At 39.6% G+C, this 19,017-nt stretch overlaps 1 protein-coding gene across 1 annotated transcript in view; it reads right to left on the bottom strand.

Annotated features, from left to right (window-relative positions):
* rai1 (retinoic acid induced 1) overlaps positions 1–18,160 on the bottom strand; it is a 59,423-nt gene extending 41,263 nt beyond the window's left edge. Inside the window, exon 1 of the mRNA XM_081368370.1 lies at positions 18,043–18,160. The gene's annotated coding sequence lies outside the window, so the exon portion shown is untranslated. The remainder of the gene's footprint in view (positions 1–18,042) is intronic.
* Positions 18,161–19,017: the final 857 nt, after the last annotated feature.

Raw genomic sequence — 19,017 nt, forward strand, 5'->3', positions numbered from 1 at the left:
TGCATGCATGCACAACAACAAACCCCCCACCTTTTCCCATCTCACTCACTCTCTCAGTCTTGGCTCGTTCTCACAGTGGTCCACCTCTTTACCTCATCTCCATATTTAAAAGTGCCAGTGTCATTGTGTATTGCCAGGAAAATCGAGTGATTTAATCAATGGGATGGGAGTGAGAGAGGCAGAAATGGACAGAGATTCAGATGTAAGTGATGTAATGCACCCCGCGCACAAAAGTATATGCGCCACTCGTCCCTTTTCTCTACACCCCTCTATTCAGGGAAAGCAAGCGAACAGGTCAAGAGAAAAGCGAAGATGAGCATGAAGCTGCAAACCCTGTGTTTCACACTTGGAATGTAATCAGCCGCTGGAAGTCCAGGTGACAACACCTTTAGACTGTCTCTGGAAGAGAGGGAAGTGGGAGTCAAATAAAAAACAGGATCATCTTAAAGGCCCTCTGAAGTGCCTTGAAACGTGCAGGATTATTCAACGTGGAAAACAGGAAAACAGGACCAGACATATCGAACAGCCCCTCCCAATAGCGTTTCGTTTATATCACAGCTCGGCCAGAGCCGTTGAGCTCGGTAAAGCTGCAGTTTCCTAATCTCTATCTGTCTATATCGTTCCCAACCCCCTATATAATGCACCATGTGCTATTCACCATGTAGGAAACAGTAAATGTGTAAACAAGTGACCCATTTCAGCCGATTTTCATTTATAGTGTAGGGGGCGGGGCTTCAGATTCTAGAGAGCATTTGATTGGACAGATAATCTGAAGTGCAGGGTGATGTCATCAAAATCATTGATCCATATTGGCGGAAGTGAGAGACTAAGTTTTGAATGCTTGTATTTTCTAAATGCAAATTTTGTCACTGTTTTGGAGCAGACTAGCTTATGGATAACAGTAAGGCTAACATATTCATATTAAAAGCCAAAACACTTTACATGAAGCTGCACTCTTGCACAAAGTGGTCTTGTTTCACAATCTCACAAGAAATCTTTTAATCTCACTCAACAAAACGTACCTTTATGGCTGTTTGTAAACGGTCTTGGCAACCCATTTCATATGCAATCTCTCTCTCTCTCTCTCTCTCTCTCTCTCTCTCTCTCTCTCTCTCTCTCTCTCTCTCTCTCTCACACACACACACACACACACACACACACACACACACACACACAGCTCCACCTGAGGCTTCTTGAGTGTGAATCTGTGTGCAACAACTCTCACAGACCTACCCACTGCTTCACACAAATGTCATCAAGATACTAGCATAGATACTTTAACTGAAGCGACTTAGCCAACATAGAGCAAGATATTTCACAAACATCACACACTTACAGTGTTTGCGCTCACTTACATGAACAACACTACATCTCTGCTCCCCTAAAACATAAACGGAAGGTACAACAAATTCATCAAACACACACACGGCGCATATATGTAGCCTACAACAATTTACCATAATACCCCACCATTCAGACATCTCACGAGCAAAATAACAGTGTGTGTGTGGCATGATCGTTCCTGTGACATTGGTCTCGCAGCGGCACGGAGACTGGATTGATGAAGGCGGGAGGAGGATGGATAGATAAAAACAGCGCGTGAATGAGTGGAGGTGGGGTTCGGCTCTGGGAATTGGTGGCTTGGAAAATGGGGGGAGGAAAGAGCGCTAATGGCCGCGAGACGCAGCTGGCTATGGATGTAAAGGACAGAGAGAGACCTAGAAAATGACATTATCCTTTTGTTTTGCGCTGCTGATTTGCTTGTGAGAGTGGAGTGTGTGGAGGCGCATGTTAATGTCAGATCGCAGGGGAAGAAAGGCTTCAACGCTGCTGCTCTAAAGTGACATAATTAAAGACAGAGTAAGAGTATAACGTGTAACAGTAAGTTTTTCTGCATGCAAATTACGCCATGTAGCTAAATAGCAAATCCGGCATGGCGCGAGCGCAACTGGCTTTTAAAGGGAATGGGAGATGAGACTCTGATTGGTTTATTGCACGTTGTGTGCAACAACCCCCCCCCACACACACACAGTATTTTGAAGGTTTTTTGTTAACATAATGAAGCCAACTGATAACCTCTGCTGTATTTCTACTAGGCTACACTATGATATACACTAAATGATTTATCCCTGCCCATCATTATTATTATTTTTAATTCTTATGCCTTTAAAGAACATTTCTGCTTGTTGTCATTTCATTAAAAAATGTGTCTGCCATCTTTTCACCCTCATGTTCTTCCAAACCTGTATGACTTTCTTTATCTGTGGAACAAAACATTAAATATGGGTCTAATGCTTTTTGGACCCCGACATTTTTCTAAATATCTTTAATGTTAGAAATAAAGTCAAGATATCGAGTAAATGATGAGAGAATTGACATTTTTTTTACTATTTTTAACAGCTGCTCTGAGATCAGATGCTGATACTAAGGCACCGTTTCCATGTTTTTCGTAGAGAAAGTGTCAGTCTTTTGTTGTTTGGAGCTGCGCTGAGATCAGCTGCTTTGTGTCGAACCTCTATTCCCATCAGCCACCTCTGCTCCGAGACCAGCGCGCACTTCTCAGCATAACACCGAATAAATTATTGTGCCGTATTGGGGTGATAGGGTTTCAGAGCCACATTTAGAACGGAGAGATAGTGACAAGTGCAAGAGGAAGAGAGGAATGAATCAGAGAGAGGGATGGTGGGGCGCATGCACATGAGAGATGCTTAGTGTTAAAATTGGCAGCTAGACGAGAGAACGAGAGCGGGAGAGAGTGAGACAGGGTCATAGAGAGAGCACAAGAGAGAGAGAGAGATGGGGAACGTGAGAGAAATTGTTATCGCAAAAATAGATAGAAATTGGGGAAATGAGATGAAGAGAGAGAAAGGGGGAGATGGAAACAAAAGGGTCAAACAGAGAGGGTGAAAGGGAAGATGTGTGGTTTTAAAATAGACAGACGTGGAGGGAAGGCAGTGGTGCTGTTTTCTGCTGTATTAGTGTGTGTGTGTGTCCCTTTTTATTACACACACTCGCATCTGACAGATTCACTTTCTCAAAGATTCTCTTCTTTCTCTGTAAATTGCTGGGAGGCTGCCGAGCTCACGTTGACCGCTCTGTAGAAATCAGACTGAGCTTGTGTGTGTGTGTGCGAAGACGTCTAACAAAATCAACACACAACATGCAATGCATTCAGTGCTTTTCGAGCATTGAAGTCTCTTACACTCACAACGGCTGCATTTACTTAATCAAAAAATATCGGAAAACATAGTAATATTGTGAAATATTACCATCTAAAATAACTGTTTTCTATGTCAAAATGTCATTTATTCCTGTGATCAAAGCTGAATTCTCAGCATCATTACTCCAGTCTTCAGTGTCACATGATCCTTCAGAAATCATGCTAATATGATGAACTGCTGCTCAAGAAACATTTCTGGTTATTGAAAACAGTTAATACTTTTGTGGAAACCGTGATACATTTTTTTTTCAGGATACTTCAAAGAATAGAAAGTTCAAACCCAGACAGCGACATAGTGTCGGCCCATATCTGGTTCTGGTACGCGTTGATTCCAAATGTACCAGACGTGGCCCAGATGTGGGCCGACACTATGTTGCTGTCTGGGAAAGAACAGCATTTATTTGAAATAGTAACATTATAAATGACTTTACTGTCACTTTTGTTCAATTTAATGATTTCCTTGCTGCATTAAAAGTATTAATTTCTTAAAAAAAAAAAAAAAAAAAAAATGTAAAAAAAATTTGTAGGCTTTATATATCGGCCTATGTAAATTTTGACCGTGACTGTATATACATATAGGCTACCTTTCAGAATCTGCATAATAAGAGGGATCATCATACAAAGTGCATGTTTTTTTTTTTTGTACTATCCTGAATTAGATATTTTACTTAAAAGATGTTTACATATAGTCCACAAGACAAAATTATTATTATTTATTTTGTTTTTGCTGATTTGATAAAAATGACCCCGCTCAAAAGTTTACATACCCTTGATTCTTGTGTCGTTACCTGGATGATCCACAAATGTTTTTTGTTTTGTGATGATTGTTCTTGAGTCCCTCGTTTGTCCTGGTAGGTTAAACTGCCCAATGTTCCCCAGAAAAAATCCTTCAGGTCCTGCAAATTCTTCCATTTTCCAGCATCTTTTGCATATTTGAACCCTTTCCAGCTGTGACTATATGATTTTGAGATCCATATTTTCACATGTTGGGACTCAAACATAACTATTAAAAAAGGTTTAAACATTCACTGATGCTTTCAATGAAAACAAAGGGGCCATGTGGACGGCACTATGTTGCTGTCTGAGAGGTAAATTGAACTTATTATTAATCGTATCAGCTTTAGTAGTTCTAAATAAAAAAATTATGATCTTTAAACAAAACAAGTAAAATGTTCATCCTGTTCAAAAGTTTTCACCCCCGTGGCTCTTAACGCATCGTGTTTCCTTTTATTTTGTCTTGTGGACTATATGTAAAAATCTTTTATGTAAAATATCTTATTCAGGACAGTACTAAATAAAAAATAAAAAATAACACACAGTTTGTATGATCCCTCTTATTTTGTGAAAATAATTAACATTTTGCAGATTCTGCAAGGGGTATGTAAACTTTTGACCACAAACATGAACAAACAATGCACAGCTGTATGTTTATTGACTAATGTTACCAAAGATTAATAAATACTGTAACAAATGATTGCTCATTGTTAGTTCATGTTAGTCAATATATTAACTAATGTTTACAAATGATACCTTATTGTAAAGTTATACCGGTATATTACATAAGGTATAGTAAGCGCTATGCAGTTGTTGGTGTGTATTAGGTGGTTGCTTGTGGTTGTTAGTATGTTGCTATGCTTTATGGTTCCTCTTAGAACTAAAACGCATTTTAAAAAGAGCTTTTTATTCTCAAGTGTTTTAAAGTACTTATAAACGAATACACCGATCTGAAGCACATACGACGTAAGAGCCTTTAAAGTCTCCAAAGCCCCGTCCATACCTAAGAACCAAAGAACCTTTATTTTAACGGAGTGTGTTTATGTGGGCGCACATGAGTGTGAAGAACATGATGTTTGTGTTGATTATTATAGTATTGATTTGTGTGGCTTCAGTATGACTCACAGCAGCCATGGTAATGCTGTCTCTGCCTCTCTCCACACACATACACACACACACACACACACACACACACACACACACACACACACACACACACACACACACACACACACACACACACACACACACACACACACTACAGACAGCAGTATGGGCGGGGGAGGTAGAGAAAGCGGACGAATGGATGAGTGTGTGTCTGTGTGTGATTATGCGAAGAGGATGTGCTCTGTTGATAGATCCCCCTATGTTTGTGCGTGCGTGCGTGTGTGTGTGTGTGTGTGTCTTTTGGAGAGGTGTAATGGGAGAGAGGTGAGTCGGGCTAAATGAAGTGTGTGTGTGTGTGTGTGTGTGTGTGTGTGTGTGTAGATATCTATTGGAGAGGGAGGCAGACAGATGGGGGGGTCTAAATGATTAGTGTGTGTGTGTGTGTGTGTGTGTGTGTGTGTGTGTGTTTGAATATGAATGCGCGTCTTTTTAAATTGCTCTGTATGTGTATGCGTGTGCATGGCAGCATGCGTTTTAACTCTGAAGATGCATTTATGTGTGTGTGTGTGTGTGTGTGTGTGTGTGTGTGTGTGTGTGTGTGTGTGTGTGATATAGCCTACAGTATACAGTCATTCCGAGTGTGTGTCTGTGCGTGTGTACAAGTTGCCATATGAAAATAGGAGAATGAAAATACACGCACTATGGCATATTCTCATCGGTCTTTTACAAAGGTGTGTGTGTGTGTGTGTGTGTGAGAGAGAGAGAGAGAGAGAGAGAGAGAGAGAGAGAGAAAGAGAGAGAGAGAGAGAGAGAGAGACGCTGTGATTAATCACACTCACTACCTACAACATACATGTCTGCTGCTGCTCCTGCGTGTCTATGGCTGTTTTCAACAGAACACTAGTATGCATTATGCATCAATAACAGCAGTATGCTTTCACATGTTGCATGCTTGATTTAATGAAAGGTGTCGCATCTTGGAAATAAATGGGTCTTTGCATACTGCAGAAAAAATAGTAAATGTAAGTATGCAATACCAAACACGGCCTCAATGTGCTCTGCTGTATACTACACATTTTAGTGCATGTAGTAGGTCATCCTGGTAGTCCATGCATACAAACTGGTACTCGCTTCATGCACATGCATGTGAGTAGTGTGTTAGCACAGTATGCTATTTTAAACATAGCCGTTGCCTATGGCAAATGTAGCAGCCAGGTCATCTAGAAACTTCTTGCATAAAGAAAATTGTTCTCAATATACATACTGCAGAAGCATGAGGAGTATGTGTTAGTATGCAATTCTAACCATAGCTGTGCTCCCCTATATTTTACACATTCTGGCGAATGCAGTAGGTTATTTGGTAATCCATGCATTCAACCACCCTTTGTGCACAACATACATGCTACATAGTGCAAAAATAATAAGAGTAGTATATTAGTATGCAATTCCAAACATATTTACAGTGTGCTTTGTTGTATATTAGGCCTCTAAAAATACTTGGCAAATAGGTCATTCTGATATTCCATGCATACAAACTCTCTTAATGCACAATATACAGTACATACTGCATACTGCAGAAATAGCGTGAGTAGTATGTTAGTATGGTGCTTTTAAAATAACCGGTATACTGCACATTTTGGCAAATGTTGAAGGTTATTTGGTATTCCATGTATACAAGCTCCCTTCATGCACAACATACTACAAAAATAAGAGTAGTATGTTAGTATGAAATTATGAACAAATTTACAAAGTGCTTTGTTGTATATTATACACTATACAACGGGGCTAAAGGCACACCTTAAGGGAAACATGCTTTTCACTACTCCCAAAGTGTATGACTGCAGAAAAAAAAAGAAAGAAAGTGCTTTATTTTGTTTAAAAATCTTATAAATGTATGAGGTGGTGATATGGGCACATTGTATTTATACTTTGGCTAAAATAATATATTTTTTAATAATGTTCAAAACAACCACTTTAGCAAAGTGTGCACTATTTTCTGTTTATTTTGATAAATAAGATAATTACATTTTGTCCAATATATATACTAATATACTATACTAATAGACATTAAAATGTTAACATAAAAATATATTTAAAAAATACATACAATTATTTTAAAAAGTAAAGATTCGGAAAGCATTGAATGAGATCCTAAAATAATTTAATATAGATTTACAGTAGTAACATTAAATCATAGTTTATTATATGACATGATTAATATCATATTTTTAAATATGATGGTGTCATTATAAATATGGGTATTATCTCTTAGGTGGACACCCAACTTAAAATATGATATTTACCATCTGAATCTAACCACGTCATGTCAACAAATGGAAAAGTTAGCCAGATAATATTCGCCCAAAAAGCAGGGGCGCTTTTTACTCCAAATACCATACTTTTACATATTCTTCCGTTATTGAAAAACTGTTGCTTTAATTACCTTGAGCAAAACTGAAAATCATCAACAAGATTCAACAAGCAATCATTAACAAGCGATTCTCATTTGCTACTTAAATCTACAACATTTTAAAAACATAAAATATAAGATCAAATTAGCACAGAATCAACTTTGCGCTGCTGCCCGTGATCACGTCAAGGATCAGACAAATTTCCACGTGCACCTTAAAAAAGCACGAGCTTTTGTGCCATCTACTGATTTAGAGGAAAACAAAATCAAAGGAGCCTTTTACCCCGGTGTGCCTTTAGCCCCGTTGTTGTACCCTACTATTATATAGTACTGCACATTTTGGCAAATGTAGTAGGTTATTTAGGTATTCCAAATCCCAAGCTCTGTAATGCTGCAAATAGTATGAGTAGTATGGTAAGATGCTATTTTGGAGCATAGCCTACTTCTCCGCACAAAAGCCCAGAGACAGACAGCAGTGTGCAGCGCTCTACACCCTGATCGCCTGTAGCAGGACGCGGGTGTTAGCAGTCTAGAGGCGAGCCGAGACGCAGAGGAGAATGTTTGCACGTCCTTGTGTGTGCGTGGATGAGTACAGACAGGCTAACTGCACCGCGAGTGTGTCCGGAGTATGACTGACATTAATAATGGAAGCGCGGCTAGTTAGCGTCACAAGGCCGAGAGCAGTCTGAACGGCTAGCGTGCCTGTGCATGCGTGTGTTTTTGTGGAGGAGGGGTGTGTTTCTGTCACCCCAGCTTTCGTGGTGTCCTCTTTGACGGGCCCTCCCAGGCGATGGAAGCACTACAGCCTACACACGCACTCATGATTACACACACGGCCGCAAACGCACACATCAGACAGACAGGCAGTGGGTTGGGCATCTCTGCTGTCTGCGTCCCTTCATCTGCAGTGTTCTCCCATTCGTTCTCTCTTTCACTCTGTTTTGACGTGGCGTGTGTGTGCCAGCAGCGTGCCTGCCCCATTATCAGCGCCGGCGGCGCAGGGCACCCATTGTCTTTGCCGATGGTGAAGTGCCGAGGGCATTGTCTTCCGCTGCTGGTGGTGGCCTGTATCCACGCACAGTTCAGACGTGCTCTCTCAGATTGTGGATTCTGAAAGTCAAATACCTGTGCTGAAAGTTCTTGCGATTCGATTCTGATTTTGATTCAATATCGATACATTTGGCTAAAGATCAGTTACAGTAGGGCCTACATGTTAATTTTTCTCAAGGAACCAAGAAAGCAACATAGTGTCGGCCCAGATCCGGCCCACATCTGGTACATGTGGATTCAATGCGCAAAACTTTGTATGCGTTTTGGCCATCCGTTTACACGACAAAGGCGTTTTGGGTGCCTGAAAACACAAAGTTTTGAAAACTGGTTTCAAAGTGCAAGTTTCTCCGTGTAAACAACAAAAACGCAAATCTCTAAAGACGATCACATCATGCACATGCGTATTACGTGTTTCATCGCCATCTAATGGCCTGGCAGCAGAATACAGGGTTTTTAGACGTTTGCGCAGATCCGTTTGAAAAGAGATTTTGACAATGGTGTCGTGTGTACGTGGAAAACTCAAAGGAAAAACTTCTCAGTTATAAGCATATCGTTGTCGTGGAAACGTACCCTAAGTTGCTGGTATTATTATTAAAGGTTATAATTAAGAATTCATTTTTAATGATACAAGAGTAAAAAATATAATAAATATGTAATATAGTGCATTATTATTATTACGTTTTTCAAGCTATAGGTCATTGAATGGCTTTACGTGACATATTCCGCGTTTGAAACAATCATCGAACGAGACACGATACAGTAAGCTGTACTGTATCTTTCAGCATACCTTCTGATCGCTACAGCAATAAAATAATGTAATAAAATTGACAGAAATTGAAAGCTGAGACTTTGTTTCATATCAAAAGTAACCCGTCGGCGTCGTTTTTGTTTTGTTTTTGTGTGTTTTAAGCACAAACCTCACTAAACTGTATTAGATGTAGGCTATTCTTAATTCAAGCTATATTTTACAAAACAGTTCTTAATATATTGTACAATTTTGCTTCTCAAGTAAATGTAATGTTGTGATTTTTTTAAATTAAATTTAGAAAAGGATTATTGCCATGTACAATGAGGAGAGGACAGAGAAATTACTGTATCTATTTTGTGTTATTAAAGACGCTTAACAGCATTTTCCAAATCTAAGACAGAGATGTGTATTCATGGCCCACTTTACTGTTCCGATACACGTCTTCCCCCAAGAGATCGTCTCTTTCCTTCCCCAACCCCGACACACACACACACACACACACACACAAAGACGCATGCAACTCAACACACACATACTGTTTGACGCAGCAATCCTCATAGACAGTGAACTAATCGTGTCTGCCAGTGAAGACAAGCCATGAGATCTTCTCAAATCAAACCAACGCAGTTGTCAGCTTTTGTAGTGCTATGAAAGGATTAGGTTTTGGTTCCTTTTCAAAAGCAAACCCCTTTTTGACTATAGTAAGCTACCTTGTTGTGCGGTCCTTGTCGCCCTCCTTCTAACGGTTATATAATTCAAACGACTGTTTGAGGCCGCAGAACTTATCTCCAGAAATGCTCCTGTGCTGCTGTGATCACGGAGAAAAAAAAATCATCTGCAACAGTACGGCTTAAAATCCCCCCTCCCCCTTTCATCTGTTCCCACCGGCCCCTGAGAGTCGTTAAAAAATCCCACGCAATCCCCCTCGTTGCTCTGCAGACTCCGGAAGAGATCGAACAACGCCACTGGAGATCTCACACCACCTGTAGGTGCCCTTGATAGTGTCGCACACTCGTGGCCCGGGATGTGCTGATGCTAGGTGGTAAATTGGTCTGTGCAGCTGGTCTCTCCCGAGGGGATGTGGTATGGATCACATACAGTCAGAATTGGGACACAAATAAATCACATGCAAATGCTTTCACTCGGTCTCTGCGGAGACTTGAACCTGTGCCTTCCACCTGAACCAGTAGATTTGAGCTTTGCCATATATTTGCCAAAGATTTCTACGCCCTTTTCCACTTTTGCTCATACTCAGGGTTAGGGGTTTGTTCTAAACCATTAACCTTAAATATTAAACCCTAGTGGCTTATTGTTTGTGCTATCGACATGAATGAACCTCACATCGCGTTGCTTGTTGAGGAAGTTGCGCTGTTATTTGAACACTCTAAGACTTGCATTGAAGGAAGGACTTTAATCATGTATTGGAATATATCAGAGAGATGTTTGAGTAACCCTAGTGTAACTCAGACTGTGTGTGTAAACCTCACTCCCCTGGCCTCAGGAGGCTGCGGTCATTAGCATCCTTGTTAGCGGGGAAACGGCGGTGCGAGTAGAACCGAAGGGGTGGTGGGGTTACACCCAGCAAGCAATTCTAATAGCCGTCCAAACACAGCCCTAACGTCTAGGCTAAAACAAGGCAAAATTTGGGCTGTCAGTGAAAATTTAATAGACGTCTAAACCATAGCCCAAGAATAGACTAGTCATCAATTATTTAACAAAGAAATGAAATGAGTGAAGAAATGAAACCAATCACTGTTTACTTTGCTTCAATATTATGCATCTCACAAGTTATTTTGCCAAAAAATGACATGTAACCAAATTCAAGGTTATTTTGGCTAAAAGTGGGTCACTCATAGCTGAACTATATCGAGCCTATAGTTAGCCTAGACAGTGAAATGACAGCTATTGCTTGCTGGGTAGCTACCACCCAGAACACCTAACCAGATTGAACCAGCAAGTCCTGTCAGGACCACTATCGTCAAATACAATTGACAATTAGCATACAGTTAGTTTTGGCGGTATGGTTCTGTTCTGGGCAAGAACTCCATGCGTCCATGCAGCCTAGCATGATGGATAAGAGCAGCAATAACCCCCCTAAGGGTAAACAGAATAGAACCAACATGAATGTATTGCAGATATCATTAATTCAATATTTTAATATACAACATAATTTGAGAATTTAATCTGATTCAAAGGGTAATTAGAATGCCAACCCTGACTGGACGAGAGGAGGAGCTGGGGAGGGAGGAGGGTAATTAGCTCCTGAGAAACGCGATAGCTGCTGATAATACTGATTATAATATAATTATAATATAATGTCTTATATATGGAGACAGTGATATGCAATAGCTGAGAGTCAGCTGATGTGAGCTTGACGAACGTGACATGTCACAACTAATACTATGTTTGATTTTGTTTCATTTTCAGTTTTGTTTAGTTTTCGTTTTAAGATTTTTTTTTATTATTTTTTTATTTAAAAAACAAATGATCATTTAATGTTTGTTTAGTCATGTTTATTTGTTGATATTATTTTACTATTATTTTATTAATTTAGGGCTGCCAAAGTTAACTGTTATCATTTAAAAATGTTTAACAGCATTAAGTTGATCGTCAGAGTCTTTTGTTATTGCTATATAGTGGCATTATCATGTTTAATGGAAAGTTTTACAATATACATTATTATTTTCTAAAAATGAAACTATAAACTTTAAAAAAATAATTTTTACTTTACTTAGCTCTGAAGTCATAATTTATTTTCGTCTGTTTCAATTTTCATAGTAATATTAGTTTTTTTATTTTATTTATTATTGTTATACAAACAAATATTATTAAATATTTTCAATTCATCAGTGATAATAACACTTCCTAGAACACACCCTAGAAACCACTGGACTCAAACACGTATTGCCCACTTGAGTGATGCAGTTTCAGCACAATTGCGCTAAACACTAAGCCATGGAAAGCACTGGAAACGTTACTTCCTTCATAACAAATTAAGCGAAGCTCAAAATAAATGCCTCATTTTTTTATTAAGTACTCGTTTCTCAGCATTCGGTTTGTCAGTAGTGAGGCGTGGCAGGAAACAGGACTGTTTGTGTGCGCATGTGTGTGAGTGCACTAAAGTTCTGGGCCAGTGGACTGGTAAATACAGCGGCTGTGGAGTGGAAATGAAGGCTGGATTTATTTGGAGAAACGCTAGATGACCTTCCACTGAGCTGGATGACATCCAAGCGATTTCACCGTGCAGCATAGGCCCACCACCAACGCCATGCGTCACACGCTCCCAATCGCACACAGATGTGTATGATCAGACACACGTGGAAATGAGGGGCGTAAACACGCACACAATCAGAAACAACAGGGCATGAGTCCATAACGTGCAGCCACACACAGACAGTTACACAAACATGCACATCCACAATTAATGGCCCAGAAAACGAGAGATCAAGCCAGGTCACACATTAAGGCCCGTTCACACTCAGAACGATAACTATAAAGATAACTATATTAGCGTCAACAGCATCGTTCTGTTTATCATAAGCTCGTGCTGCAGATTTATCGTCTGTCGCATTAAATGCTTGAGGTCTTTGAAGCAGCATGGATTCTGATTGGCTGTCAACATTTTTATCGTTAATCCGCTGGAAAAAAGCGTTCTTCTGAAAGTGATATCACCAACATTGTTTCTCTGTGCCGTTATTGTTACAGCTGTGGCATGAACTCTACTGTTCTTTTATACTGAGAATGATTTTTTAGAACTATATCTTTATCATTATCATAGTTATCGTCCTTGTTGTGAAGGGGTTTTATCCAACAATATGTGCCGAGAAAGAATCATTTTGACTTAATTACCCGTACAAAACAGGGCTTGACTAACTTTATTGGTCACCACTGTCGTTAATGGTTTTCCAAAGTCACTGTAAAAAATTATCGTAATTTTAACGGTAAAAGACTGTAAAAATGCTACAGTGAAAAACTGTTAATTGGTTAACAGAAAGTTTCCGTACTATATACGGTAAATAACTAAAAATGGTACATTTAATGTAATTTTACAGTAAAATACTGTTAAATTTACAGTTTTTGAAAGTGAAAAAGAACAACTCATTGTATAATTTACAGTGAACAATCGTAAATTGATATTCCCACAATTTCCTGTGTGACACTTCACATTTGATGTATTTTTGTTGAAATAACTATGTTTCTTCATAGTTTTCTTCGTTTTTTCTAATCAGTTATGTACATTAGGGATTTATGTTACATTTAATGTTGTTAAATGAATGTTTATTGCATTTTTAAAATTTCATGTGTGTTACCGTGATGGTGTTTAATGTTTGTGTGAATGACACTGTGCAGCTGCTATAGTATTAACTTTCTTGTGGAAGAGCTGCTTGTGATGAGCTATGATTGCTCATGTGACTATCATCACTGCTGTGATTGGTGGTTATCAGTGTATTATGGTACAAAACAGATATTAATACTTCAATAGGACGGTAAATTCACATTATATCATAATAAAATACGGTTTATTACTGTAAATTTTAAGTTAAGTCTGTAAAACCAATAACGTGTTGCTACCGTATTTTTGACGGTAAAGTTCTGGCAACCACAGCTGCCTGTTTTTTACCGTAAAAATCACGGTTAAATTTTTTACAGTGAACAAGCCACTCAACATTTTCACTGGCCACAGTTTGACATTGATACCACGGGGAAAAGCTGCCGTATAGATATTTTTAATATTATCTCATAATTTGGCAGCAGGTATATTAGGCTGCTGTCACTTTAAGAGCCGATGCACAGATCCATTATACTGTTACACATGCTTTTTCTTTCTCAACTGTTTACGTTCACTTAAAACAACTGACTGTGTTTACATGAATACTCACCAAGACCGGCATTGTGACATTATTTTATGTGTTTTTGACTGTTTAAGCTCAATTTAGTACTGAGAGGTGGCTTTATGTGAGCACACTTTGAGTGTGAGCACAAGATCTATGGGAATGAGTAAGATTATGCGCAATACACGCAATCTCATGGCGAAATTCAAGCCCTTTAACAGCAACAATATTCATCCGGAGCAAATGGAGCGAGTGAGTGAGGAGAGATGGGTTTGTGAGTCAGAGAGATGAGAGAGAGAGAAAGCGCAGCTGGTATCGTGTATCTATTCTGCGGATTTCACATTTCAGATATTTCAGTATCGATGCATCGAACACATGTATCGAAAAACCTACATTTCTGACAACACTACATTGCACTATAGTTTATTATTTCAGATGCCTTTTTAAAATACTACAATGGAAAAATGTATATTATATAGCCTATCATTATATTACAGAAAATCACGTAAGTGGTGCACATTGACCCAACCAATGCTTTGAGTTTAGGGGCGGGACTGTCTGTTTGATTGGCCAATGGCAGATGGCGGGGAGTGTCCAGGAAACGTGTTAGGAAACAATTAATATTTTTTACACTGCCTCTACTAGAGCTGAAATCACACACTTCAACTTCAAAGAGATTACTCATGCGTGAAACGTTTCTGTGGCAAAGTCGATTCATTACGGTGTCACACATCTGACCCCCTGACCGTCGAGTTTGTTGTTTATTTCTTCTCTTCATCCATTCATTTCCTGTAAAAAGACTGCTGAGCCCAGTGCTGCATAGACAGCGGCATCTGGAGATAAATAATTCCTCCATCGCTCCTCTCCTCTCTTCCTCCCTCGCTCGCTCTGCCCCGTCCTGACCTTATGGATCTGTTTTGAGCCGTGCCAGATTGTTGCTCAGGACTCTCGCACCTAGAAAACAGCGGCGGGGGGAGGGGTGCTGTCTTTCCTCTCTTCACCTCATATCCGTCTGTCTCTCTCTCTCTCTCTGTCTACTCTTTCCCACCGCCTCTATCTAATTTCTTTCCCATCACCTTCTATTCTTGAAAGAGCCGACGGTTTCCGATACCCCCCTCTCTCTCTCGCTCTCTCTCGTTCTGTTTTTCATGGTTGTTCTCTGACTGACCCTCAGGTGTGTGACAGTTTCAGTGGATTGCATCAGCCTCCACGCTATAGTCACTGACAAAATACGATATAGCACCGTGTAGGGCTGGGCGATGTGATGGTATAGACTGTGCGGCGGTAGAAATTTATCAGCTTTTACAGATTTTGCATGAGCGTGGTTACACGGGCAGGACTGCGTTATGTTGTTTACACATGAGAGCAATGAGAAAATATGGAAAATTGCACAAATACAGAGTCAGTCAAGATGGCCAAGAACTTGTTTTTGAGGGCAGAAACGTGAAGGAGGGTTTAGCGGTTTATGGTTGCAGGGCAACGTCACAACTTGCCGCATTAATATAGAATTCACTGGAAGTGTTTATATCAGCTATTTTGGAACTGCTTTGATGTGGCTCATCCAATCAGAAGTCAGAGTCATTATAATGTCATGTTTTAGCTCTGTGTCGTGTTTATTTGTGAAGCTGGGTTTGCTCTGAAGCCACAAGTATTAGCCTATTCATTTATGATAATTTGATCTTTTGATTTGCATCATCAAGTTTTAATTTGCTTGATATTTTTCATTTGATTTAAAAAAAAAAGGAATTGCAGTGCAAAATCATTTTCTTAATCGTTATTTTTCCTTGTTTTCCAGTATTTATTTATTTATTTTTAAAGCATATATCATAAAGTAAAAATTGAGTAAGGTTTGTGTTTAAAATAATGTCATCAGAGGAAGAAAAATTTAGTAAAAATGTAGTAAAACTTAATACTTAAAACTATTTATTTATTTCTTATTTATTTAAACTATATTTATTTATTTATTTTCATTTTAAGCATAAATCATAAGGTAAAAATACAGTAAGGTTTGTGTTTAAAATAATAATGTCATGACATTTTATTATTATTATTTCAACTATATGTATTTAATTTCATTTTAAGCACAAGTCTAACAAAAATAGTAAGTTTTGTGTTTAAAATAAGAACATTTATGTCAGTGGAGTAGGAAAGGTATACTTTAATCTCTGAAATGTCAGAATATTTAGCTTCTTGTTTAGATATCAAACGTATAAGTATGATGGTTAAATATTTTATTGGAAAATAAAAATAGATTAAGTTAAATATAAGTATAGATCATCAAATGCTTTTTTACTGGCAGCTTACAGTTATATTTTGGTTTGTATTCATCAAGTTCTAAATGCAAAAAGTCTAAATGTGAAATATTTAATTTACTGGATCATCAAAAACAAAAAAAGTCAGTGATATATGTTGGTAGCCTATGTAATAATATTAAATATTAATATAACATTAAATAATAATATTAAATGTTACATCATTTATATGGTATTCTATCTCATATTTTTACTGGAATTTATTTATAATATAATATGACTCATCCTGTGATAGGAGATTGTGATTATACCGCCTCCCCCAGCAAGCGTTTGGCACATGATCTAGTCTGCTGATGTCTTGGGTTATTTTACATGCAGAGTGACGCTCTTAACCTTGGGAATACAGTTGCGACCTTTTTTTTCTTTCTCTCCAGTAGATGCGTCTAGTATGTTATTGCAGATGTTGGTATCAATTTTTTTTCTCTTTTGTAATTCACTCACATATTCATGCTATCCCTCCATTTTTCTCCCCGCCTTCATATTCATCTCACTTCTCTCCACTCCGTATCTGTCCATCTCACACATACCAACACACACACACACACACACACACACACACACACACACACACACACACACACACACACACACACACACACACACACACACACACACACAGCGCTCTCCGCCTGTCAGTCACGCGCGCGCGCGCGCGCGCACACACACACACACACACACACGTCTCTAAATGGATTCTTGCGGAGAGGGGCCGTCCAGAGCATCAATATCAGTCAGCTGTGACACTGCAGTCTAAACTGCAGTCTGAAATAAACGATAAAGTTTTGTGTTGTTTTTGATTTTTGCCTCACACATTTCGTCTGCGGATCCATGCATATGAGTGATACGATGCTTTCATCACTAAATCTTACTCACAGAATCACACAAACACATTTCCATATAAAGCGCAACACACTCTTCATTTGCATAATGCGTCTTCGATATAAACACAGGAGCACGTCATAGGTTTGAGTTGCTTTTGATTTCGCCTCCAAATATAGCTCACATTTCATCGGATCCATGGACAAATTGCACGTGTTTCACGTTTAGATAGAATATTTCCCGTTTTAATATTGAAATACTCACATAGCTACACTCTTGAAAATAAAGGTTTCTTATTGGCATCGACGGTTCCATAAAGAACCTTTAAATGGCAATTTATAGTGTAAAAATGTTCTTTATGAATATTCACTGAACGTTTCTTTTGGAAGAGAAGATTTTTAAGAATGTATGAGCTCGTACCACATACCAAATACAGTTTTGACGCCAACACAACATACAAACATAGCTACTATCCCTCTCGTACAGCATCTGTTGCTATAGTAAGAGTTGCCTGATTTGAGATCAGTGCCGTAGTTTACCTTGCAATAATTCGGAACGCGATTAGTGCAGGACTAAACTGAACTCAGATCAGACTCGGAGCGCAACGGCAAACACATGTGCAGCCTGTTATCCAACACGCCCCCCTGTCCCCATGCATGCGGCTCTGGAGACGCACAGCAACGCTCAGTCCCAGCCACTCATCCATCCATCCATCCATCCGCTCGCACTGACATTAAGCGCCTTAAATGTGGAGAAACATGCGTCTCTACCTGCGGTGGTGCCTGTGCCTGGATCCCGGTCCTCTGGATCAGGTCCTCCTGCAACGCGGAAAATGGCAGATATTCCCTGTCAGTGGCAGACTCGTCTCTCTCCCTGTCTCTCTCTCTCTCTCCTAGTCTCTCTCGCTCTATTTCACTTTCCTCCTTCCCTTTGCTGCCATGTTCGGAGCGGGGCGGGGGCTGGGGGGTGGACCGAACGGGGTTGGGGGTGCTGTTTGGAGGAGAAGAGACGAGCGTAAAGGAGAGAAAGCGGGCTCAGGGGGATAAGAAAGCAATTAGAGGGCAGTCCTCTCTTACTTCCAGACGGAATGTATAATGGAATTAGCTCAGGGGGGCTCGCAAGCCAGCGAATGTGTGTGTGAATGCTGATTTGTGAAGGGGGGAGACCACCTGCTCTAGCTGGGAGAGAGAGGACAGAGATGGAGGGGAAAGATGTCAGCTTCAAAGGCTGTCTCACAGGTTGGCGATCTCTCATCGGAGCGGCGAAATGCACCGTGCGCGTGTGTGCGCGCGTAAAGAGAAAGAGTGTGGTGTGGATGAGTTGGGAGTTGAAAGAGTTCGCTGAGGAGGAGAGGAGAGCCGTAGATGAGAAAAATCACAAACGAGATCTCTTGAATATTTCAATTATTTCTTCCCTGACAGCACTGAGAATTGAACAGAGGACAAATGGAGACCCTGTAAAATCTAAATGGGCTTTTTGAGGTCATTTATGCTAGCAAACTCGGCCGATGACTCATACTGCACTCACAGGCGTATGCAAATGTTTGCCCAATCAGGTGATCTCTAGAGGGAGAATGCACCTCCCCCTTTGTCACTGCAAATGATTAGCAAAAGCGAGTAGCAAAACATGTTTCAAGGCTGGAATGTGAAAAAAAAAAAGTTTTATGTAGCCTAATATTTTTTTTTTTTAAAAAGGGATGACCTCTTGATAAACTTCCTGTTTCAAAAGGAAATATATCAACACAA

This window comes from Scardinius erythrophthalmus (genome assembly GCF_964197995.2).
Source record: "Scardinius erythrophthalmus genome assembly, chromosome: 1".
Classification (NCBI taxonomy): domain Eukaryota; kingdom Metazoa; phylum Chordata; class Actinopteri; order Cypriniformes; family Leuciscidae; genus Scardinius; species Scardinius erythrophthalmus.